Consider the following 10564-nt stretch of genomic DNA (forward strand, 5'->3'; position numbering starts at 1 on the left):
CCATTTACTTTTATGTTGAGTCATCATCCTCTTATTAAAAAGCACCAGTTGGAGAGCACCGCTGTCATTTGCATCCATTACTGTTAGTTTACATTGAGTATGACTGTGACTGGATCTCTTTTACCACGAATTACAATGTCTAGTCAGTCCTTGATCTTTAAAGGTGCTCTACATTTATGTTTTGCGGTCTCAGAAAGGGCTAGCGAGATACCATCTTGGTATATCATATTATGATTGTTTTGAGAAAGTGTTGTCATCCGAGATTTATTATTATTGCTCGCTAATTGATTATGCCATTGATATGAGTAAACATGAGACCTAAATGTTATTGTGAATATGGTTAGTTCATAATCTTTGCTCAAAACCTGAATGCTGGCTTTACATATTTACAACAACAAGAGCAAACAGAGTTTGTAAAAGTTTTTCTTTATCACTTTCAGTTTATCAATTGAATTGCTTGAGGACAAGCAAAGGTTTAAGCTTGGGGGAGTTGATACGTCTCCGTCATATCTACTTTTCCAAACACTTTTGCCCTTGTTTTGGACTCTAACTTGCATGATTTGAATGGAACTAACCCAAACTGACGTTGTTTTCAGTAGAATTGCCATGGTGTTATTTTTGTGCAGAAATAAAGTTCTCGGAATGACATGAAAATCAACGGAGATTATTTATGGAATATATAAAAAATAATGGAAGAAGAATCCACGTCAGGGGGCCCACACCCTGTCCACGAGGGTGGGGGGCGCGCCTACCCCCTGGGCACGCCCCCTGCCTCGTGGCCCCCCTGACGCTCCACCGACCTCAACCCCAACTCCATATATTCGTGTTCAGGGAGAAAAAAATCAAGGAGAAGGATTCATCGCGTTTTACGATACGGAGCCGCCGCCAAGCCCTAAACTGTCTTGGGAGGGCTGATCTGGAGTCCGTTCGGGGCTCCGGAGAGGGGAATCCGTCGCCATCATCATCATCAACCTTCCTCCATCACCAATTTCATGATGCTCACCGCCGTGCGTGAGTAATTTCATCGTAGGCTTGCTGGACGGTGATGGGTTGGATGAGATTTATCATGTAATCGAGTTAGTTTTGTTAGGGTTTGATCCCTAGTATCCACTATGTTCTGAGATTGATGTTGCTACGACTTTTCTATGCTTAATGCTTGTCACTAGGGCCCGAGTGCCATGATTTCAGATCTGAACCTATTATGTTTTCATGAATATATATGAGTTCTTGATCCTATCTTGCAAGTCTATAGTCACCTATTATGTGTTATGATCCGTTAACCCCGAAGTGACAATAATCGGGATCATTACCGGTGATGACCGTAGTTTGAGGAGTTCATGTATTCACTATGTGTTAATGCTTTGGTCCGGTACTCTATTAAAAGGAGGCCTTAATATCCCTTAGTTTCCAATAGGACCCCGCTACCACGGGAGGGTAGGACAAAAGATGTCATGCAAGTTCTTTTCCATAAGCACGTATGACTATATTCGGAATACATGCCTACATTACATTGATGAACTAGAGCTAGTTCTGTGTCACCCTATGTTATGACTGTTACATGATCGATTGCATCCGACATAATTCTCCATCACCGATCCATTGCCTACGAGCTTTTCATATATTGTTCTTCGCTTATTTACTTTTCCGTTGCTACTGTTACCATCACTATAAAACCCAAAAATATTACTTTTGCTACCGTTACTTTTTCTACTATTATTATCATATTACTTTGCTACTAAATACCTTGCTGCAAATATTAAGTTTCCAGGTGTGGTTGAATTCACAACTCAGCTGCAAATACTTGAGAATATTCTTTGGCTCCCCTTGTGTCGAATCAACAAATTTGGGTTGAATACCCTACCCTCGAAAACTGTTTCGATCCCTATACTTGTGGGTTATCAGCTGCACAAGTGAAGAAGCCCAATTCTTGACCTAAGCCTGGGACTGAGTGCTTCTACTGCAAAGGGACTGATGTATACTACACAACCTTCTTCTTGTGTCCCTCAAATGGATGACCTAAGGTTTATCAATTCGTGGGAGGCATAGGATGAAGATGGTCTCTCTCAAACAACCCTGCAACCAAATAACAAAGAGTCTCTTGTGTCCCCAACACACCCAATACAATGTTAAATTGTATAGGTGCACTAGTTCGGTGAAGAGATGGTGATACAAGTGCAATATGGATGGTAGATATAGGTTTTTGTAATCTAAAAACATAAAAACAACAAGGTAACTAATGATAAAAGTGAGCACAAACGGTATTGCAATGCTTCGAAACAAGGCCTAGGGTTCGTACTTTCACTAGTGCAAGTTCTCTCAACAATAATAACATAATTGGATCATATAACAATCACTCAACATGCGACAAAGAGTTACTCCAAAGTCACTAATAGCAGAGAACAAACGAAGAGATTATTGTAGGGTACGAAACCACCTCAAAGTTATTCTTTCCAACCAATCCATTGGGCTATTCCTATAAGTCTCACAAATAGCCCTAGAATTCGTAGTAAAATAACACCTTAAGACACAAATCAACCAAAACCCTAATGTCACCTAGATACTCCAATGTCACCACAAGTATCTACGGGTATGATTATATGATATGCATCACACAATCTCAGATTCATCTATTCAACCAACACAAAGAACTTCAAAGAGTGTCCCAAAGTTTCTACCGAAGAGTCAAGACGAAAACGTGTGCCAACCCCTATGCATAAGTTCACAAGGTCAGATAACTCGCAAGTTGATCACCAAAACATACATCAAGTGGATCACGTGAATATCCCATTGTCACCACAGATAAGAACATGCAAGACATACATCAAGTGTTCTCAAATCCTTAAAGACTCAATCCGATAAGATAACTTCAAAGGGAAAACTCAATCCATTACAAGAGATAGAGGGGGAGAAACATCATAAGATCCAACTATAATAACAAAGCTCGCGATACATCAAGATCGTGCCAAATAAAGAACACGAGAGAGAGAGAGAGAGAGAGATCAAACACATAGCTACTGGTACATACCCTCAGCCCTGAGGGTGAACTACTCCCTCCTCGTCATGGAGAGTGCTACCTCTTGAGCACTGCGTTGGTTTTCCCTTGAAGAGGAAAGGGTGATGCAGTAAAGCAGCGTAAGTATTTCCCTCAGTTTTTGAGAACCAAGGTATCAATCCAGTAGGAGATCACGCACAAGTCCCATGCACCTACACAAACAAATAAGAACCTCACAACCAACGCGATAAAGAGGTTGTTAAGCCCTTCTCGGTCACTCACGAGAGTGAGATCTGATAAGATAATATATTTGGTATTTTTATGATAAAGAGAAATAAAGATGCAAAGTAAAATAAACGGCAAAGGAAATAACTAAGTATTGGAAGATTAATATGATGGAAGATAGACCCGGGGGCCATAGGTTTCACTAGTGGCTTCTCTCAAGAGCATAAGTATTACGGTGGGTAAACGAATTACTGTCGAGCAATTGATAGAATTGATCATAGTTATGAGAATATCTAGGTATGATCAGGCATCACGTCCGAGACAAGTAGACCGAAATGATTCTGCATCTACTACTATTACTCCACACATTGATTGCTATCCAACATGCATCTAGAGTATTAAGTTCAAGAGAACAGAGTAATGCTTTAAGGAAGATGACATGATGTAGAGGGATAAACTCAAGCAATATGATATAAACCCCATCTTTTTATCCTCGATGTCAACAATACAACACGTATCGGTTCCCTTTCTGTCACTGGGATCGAACACCACAAGATTGAACCCAAAGCTAAGCACTTCTCCCATTGCAAGAAAGATCAATCTAGTAGGCCAAACCAATCTGATAATTCGAAGAGACTTGAAAATATAAACCAATCATACATAAAAGAATTCAGAGGAGAATCAAATATTGTTCATAGATAATCTAGATCATAAACCCACAATTCATCAGATCTCGACAAACACACCGCAAAATAAGATTACATCGAATAGATCTCCAAGAAAATCGAGGAGAACTTTGTATTGAGATCCAAAGAGAGAGAAGAAGCCATCTAGCTAATAACTATGGACCCGTAGGTCTAAAGTAAACTACTCACACATCACCGGAGAGGCCATGGAGTTGATGTAGAGGCCCTCCGTGATCAATGCCCCCTCCGGCGGAGCTCCGGAAAAGGCCCCAAGATGGGATCTCTCGGGTACAGAAGGTTGCGGCAGTGGAATTAGGTTTTCGTGGTGCTCCTGGATGTTTGAGGGGTACGTGGATATATATAGGAGGAAGAAGTACGTCGGTGGAGCAACGGAGGGCCCACGAGGGTGGAGGGCACGCCTAGGGGGGGTAGGCGCGCCCCCTGCCTCGTGCCTTCCCCCCTTGTTTCTTGACGACCACTCCAAGTCTCCTGGATCACGTTTGTTAAGAAAATCACATTCCTGAAGGTTTCATTCTGTTTGGACTCCGTTTGATATTCCTTTTCTTTGAAACCCTAAAATAGGCAAAAAAACAACAATTTGGGCTGGGCCTTCAGTTAGTAGGTTAGTCCAAAAAACGATATAAAAGTGTAAAATAAAGCCCATTAACATCCAAAATAGATAATATAATAGCATGGAGCAATAAAAAATTATAGATACGTTGGAGACGTACCAAGCATCCCCAAGCTTAATTCCTGCTCGTCCTCGAGTAGGTAAATGATAAAAGAAGAATTTTTGATGTGGAATGCTTTCTAACATATTCCTCAATGTAATTTTTCTTTATTGTGGCATGAATGTTTAGATCCATAAGGTTCAAGATAAAAGTTTAATATTGACATAAAAATAATACTACTTCAAGCATACTAACTAAGCAATTATGTCTTCTCAAAATAACATGGCCAAAGAAAGTTATCCCTACAAAATCATATAGTCTGGCTATGCTCTATCTTCACCACACAAAATATTTAAATCTTGCACAACCCCGATGACAAGCCAAGCAATTGTTTCATACTTTTGATGTTCTCAATTTTTTTCAATCTTCACGCAATATATGAGCGTGAGTTAACACTATGGTGGAATAGAATGGTGGTTGTGGAGAAGACAAAAAGGGAGAAGATAGTCTCACATCAACTAGGCGTATCAGCGGGCTATGGAGATGCCCATTAATAGATATCAATGTGTGTGAGTAGGGATTGCCATGCAACGGATGCACTAGAGCTATAAGTATATGAAAGCTCAACAAAAGAAACTAAGTGGGTGTGCATCCATCTTGCTTGCTCACGAAGACCTAGGGCATTTTGAGGAAGCCTATCATTGGAATATACAAGCCAAGTTCTATAATGAAAACTTCCCACTAGTATATGAAAGTGATATCATAGGAGACTCTCTATATGAAGAACATGGTGCTACTTTGAAGCACAAGTGTGGAAAAAGGATAGTAACATTGTCCCTTCTCTCTTTTTCTCTCATTTTTTATTTGGGCCTTCTTTTTTTGGCCTCTTTATTTTATTTTATTTTTTTATTTTTTGTCCGGAGTCTCATCCCGACTTGTGGGGGAATCATAGTCTTCATCATCCTTTCCTCACTTGGGACAATGCTCTAATAATGATGATGATCACACTTTATTTACTTACAACTCAAGAATTACAACTCAATACTTAGAACAAAATATGACTCTATGTGAATGTCTCCGGCGGTGTACCGGGATGTGCAATGATGCATGAGTGCCATGTATGAAAGAATTATGAACGGTGGCTTTGCCACAAATACGATGTCAACTACATGATCATGCAAGCAATATGACAATGATGAAGCGTGTCATAATAATGGAACGGTGGAAAGTTGCACGGCAATATATTTCGGAATGGCTATGAAAATTCCATAATAGGTAGGTATGGTGGCTGTTTTGAGGAAGGTATATGGTGGGTTTATGGTACCGGCGAAAGTTGCGCGATACTAGAGAGGCTAGCATTGGTGGAAGGGTGAGAGTGCGTAAAGAACTCACATACTTATTGCAAAAATCTACAAGTTATCAAAGCAAAGTATTACACGCATGCTCCTAGGGGGATAGATTCACTACAAAAAAAAGACACATCCGTGACATTTTGGGCCGAACGAATTTTTTTCTGTCATACATATGACACTTCTATGACGATAATTGTGACAAAACCTGGTATCATCATAGATGTGGTGGGCTCCTACTTATATGACAAAAAATCATGACAGAAAATGGGCTTTTTGTCCTGGGTGGGCCGGAGACGCAACTGCATGACATTCTTTGGGCCATCCATGACGGAAAAACCGTGGTAGAAGCAAGGGTGAGGAAAATTTCGGGGTAAAACCTGGTTACGGTGGGAGGTCGGGGCCGAGCGATGCGCGTTTCTCTCGTACACGTACGCGCATGCGCGCGAGGCGTTGGCTCTAACTGAACCCGAGCGAGGCGTTGGGATCTAACTGAACCCGAGCGATTGCACTGCAGGCTACGCGTTACTGAACCTAAGTGATCGGTCGATGGCTGTTAATTGAACCCGATCGAGCGATTCCTTCGCTACTGCTGCTAACTGAAGCCGATCGATTGGATTAGCAGTGAGCGTTGCAGGGGGGGGGGGAGGGGGGGTTGGATGAACAGTGAGCGGTGGCATTGCCTTTGGATGAACAGGACCCCATGGTGTGGTGGAGGGCTGGATGAACAGTAGACGGTGGAGGGTTGCCCATGGAGGGGTGGTTGAACAGGACCCCGTGGTGTGGAAGGCTGGATGAATAGTAGACGGTGGAGGGGTGCCCGTGGAGGGGTGGTTGAACAGTAGCCGGTGGAGTAGCGCGCGGTGGAGGCTGGATGAACAGGAGCCCGTGGAGGCTGGAGGAGGTCGACGGTAGCCCATGGAGGCTGGAGGAGGTCGACGGTGAAGATGAACAGTATCCCGTGGAGTCCCGTTTTGCGGTATGCCACACCCCTCCCGATGAACAGGACCCCCGTTTCAACCGTAGCGCTCCAACACAAGTCTGTTTCATCCGTTTTGTGGTACGCCACACCCCTCCCGATGAACAGGACCCCCGTTTCAACCGTAGCGCTCCAACACAAGTCTGTTTCATCCGTTTTGTGGTACACCACACCCCTCCCGATCAACAGGACCCCCGTTTCGACCGTAGGAGGTCCATTTCCTCCATTTTGCGGTACGCCAGACCCCTCCCGATCAACAAGACCCCGTTCCGAACGTAGGAGGTCCATTTCCTCCGTTATGCGTACGCCAGGCCTCGTTTCCATTTCCTGTTCCGTCCAAGCCCTCCCGATGAACATGATCACACATTTCGTTCCGACCCAGCCGGTTGGCTCCCACGCGTTCCGTTGCCTCCCGATGAACACGACGCATTCCGTTGCCTCCCCATGAACACGACGCATTCCGTTGCCTCCCCATGAACACGACGACGACGCTGTTTCTCCGTTCTGACCCAGCCATGTACACGAGCCCTGGCCGTACGTATGCGCGAGTAGGCGTTCGAGACCCCGCCCATATGTACACATACGTGGCCGTATTTTCTTTCTTGCACCCTGGCCGCTGTACGTACGTGTACATGCTACGTGCGCGCCTCTACTACAACACGTACGCGCCTCTCCTACGACACGTGCGCGCCTCTACATCCACCAGTATATATGTACGTACACGTTCGCGACCAGAATGACAACGCTACATACGCTTCGACCAGGTGGGTCCCGACTGTCAGACACTTCCTTGCGTGCGAAGATGTAGCTGGTGGGTCCCAGCAGTCAGGGGGCGAATTGTTTTTTTTGGCCGGACGCACTTCCTTGCGTGCGAATATGTAGCTGGTGGGTCCCAGCAGTTAGGGGGAAATGTTTTTTTCACGAAATACAGTGGCTCGTCCGGTGGGTCCCAGCTATCAGGTGGAGGAATCATTATTTTCCGCGTAATAAGGAGGCATTTCCTTGCTGCGGCCGTGGACCCAGCTGTCAGCCTCTCCACGTACAGTCCACGTCTGATGGAAGTCGTTCCTTGACCACGTTGACCACGCCGCGCCGAGAGCACCAGGGCGGTGGACGACGGCGAGGCCTAGGAAGGGGACGACGGGGAGCCGGGGAAGACGCGGCAGTGGAAGCCCGCGCAGAGAGGAGTATGAGGGTTCATTGGTTCGGCTGCGGTGTGAGGCTGCCGTCGTCGCAGGGCCTGGCCAGCGGTGGGAATAGTAGGGGTGGTGAGGCCTCCACGGCAGCACAGCCTGCCACGGGAGGCAGGAGCATGCGGCACGACCGGCGCTGCTTTGGGCAGCTGGAGCAAGAAGACCAGAGGTTGAAGAAGCACTACGGCCGTTGGATGGACATCGTACGGTCATTGGAGCTAGAATCATTCATATTGACTAAAGTTGACAAAGGCCCCCATCCCAGTCAACTTAGTAGGCTCACAAGTCAGCCTCCCACCATGGTGGGTCCCAGCTAGCAGGGGGAGTATTCATTTTTTGTGCGTAATAAGGAGGCACTTCTGGTGGGTCCGAGCTGACAGCGGGGGTAACGTTTTTTCACGAAATACGCTGGCCCGTCCGGTGGGTCCCAGCAGTCAGGGGGGAAACGTTTTTTCGCGAAATAAGGTGGCCCGTCTGGTGGGTCCCTGCTGTCAGGTGGAGGAATAATTATTTTGCGCGTAATAAGGAGGCACTTCCTTGCGGCCGCCTGGACCCAGCTGTCAGCCTCTCCACATACAGTACTCTTCCGATGGAAGTCGGTCATTGACCATGTTGACCACGCCACGCCGAGAGCACCTAGGCGGTGGTCTGGACGACGGCGAGGCCTAGGAAGGGGACAACGCGGAGCCGGGGAAGACACAACAGTGGAAGCCCGTGCGGAGAGGAGTACGAGGGTTCACTGGTTCGGCTGCAGTGTGAGGCTGCCGTCGCCGCAGAATAACAGGGGGTGTGGGTGAGTAGAGGGATGGCCTGGCCAGCGGTGGGAGTAGTACGGGGCGGTGAGGCCTCCGTGGCATCACAGCCGGCCACGGGAGGTAGGAGCACATGACACGACCGACGCTGCTTTGGGCGGCTGGAGCAGAGGTTGAAGAAGCACTACGGCCGTTGGATGGACATCGTACGATCACTGCAGCTAGAATCGTTTATATTGACTAAGTTGACAAAGCCCTTGGTACGCGTCAACTTAGTAGGCCCACAGCTCGGATTTGGCAGAGAACATATAGCCCATTTGCGATTTGTAAGAATGTACAACCCATTTTTTAATTTTAATGGAATTTACTACATCCCATTTACAGTTTGTTAAAAGTACAACCCAACTTCTAGCTAGGACAATGATTAATAATTTCAAACAACCGCTCAAAATAGAATTCAAAAAAAATTCCCACATTTTGATGGGATCCGAAATATTTTTATCCAAAATTTCTAGTCAGGTTAAATATAATTTCAAAATAAAGTTGTATTACGTTAACATCAAACGAAATATTGCGCGCGCAACAAGTAATGAAATTAAAATGTTCAAATTCCAAAAATAATATATTTTTCAAACTAATTACGTGTTTGGTGCATAGTAAATGTCCAGTTATTATAATTACATCCCATTTATTATTTCTTAAAGTCCATTTTCTTGTTAAGCCTAATGCATACCTCCTAGGAAAGTTTGCAGCCTAGCGGGGCGGAGAATAACAAGTTGACCCGGATATTGTGTACAACTGTCGGCCCAGTTGCATTGCTGATGTTGAAAAAAAGGCCTGTATAGTACAGTACAACCTAACATGGTTACTCAGCCCACATTCAGCGACGCCGAAAAGGCCCAAACAAGGCTTCTGTACAACTTTTTGAAGTCATTGAGCTCAATTAATAACTTAAGAAAAAGTTAGATTACAGTGGAACCTAATTAAAAGCTGTCACGAGCAAATAAATAATTCAACGGGTCCCACTTGTGCGTGTGCGTGTGTGTGAGAGAGAGAGATAGAGAGAGAGACTCATCGGTCGATGCTCGTAAATACATCTTTCAGCCATATGCATTGCTGATGCTCAGTAAAAACTTATATAGTTGACACAATCATATAGAACATCATAGCACACTGAACTTGCATACAAAAATTTCACGCAGGCGACACAATCAGGATGGAAGTAGTGGATCGCTACGAGAAGGGCTATGTTGAAACCAACGAAGTCGTACATAATGGTTCATCATATTTATCAATGACAGGGAAATATCTTGAATGTTGTGCAAAGAAAACAGACATACACCACAATAAGTTCTGCTAGCACATTAAGTTGACGTACATCCCTTTCTAAAAAAAGTTCAGGTACAAAATTAGAACACGTCACAATCAAATGTACTGGCATATCAGTGCTTCACACCCATAGCTCGGATTTAACTAGTATCTGACAAGATTCAGTTGTTAACTCAAATTAGAGCACATCCAGGCAGCTAGCCCTGCCTCTTCTCCCAAAGAAGCAGTGGCCTCTGCCGCGCAATGGAGTAGGCCCTGTGCCATCCATCGTTCCGAGCAACACGAGGAAAGTCTGACGTTGACTCCTGTAATGGACGTCGTCAACGGACCCTGGCACCAGCGGCGGCGGCAGGACTTCGATTGATGGATTGACCACTTCTTCGACATG

The sequence above is a fragment of the Triticum aestivum genome, chromosome 2A (genome assembly GCF_018294505.1).
Source record: "Triticum aestivum cultivar Chinese Spring chromosome 2A, IWGSC CS RefSeq v2.1, whole genome shotgun sequence".
NCBI lineage: Eukaryota > Viridiplantae > Streptophyta > Magnoliopsida > Poales > Poaceae > Triticum > Triticum aestivum.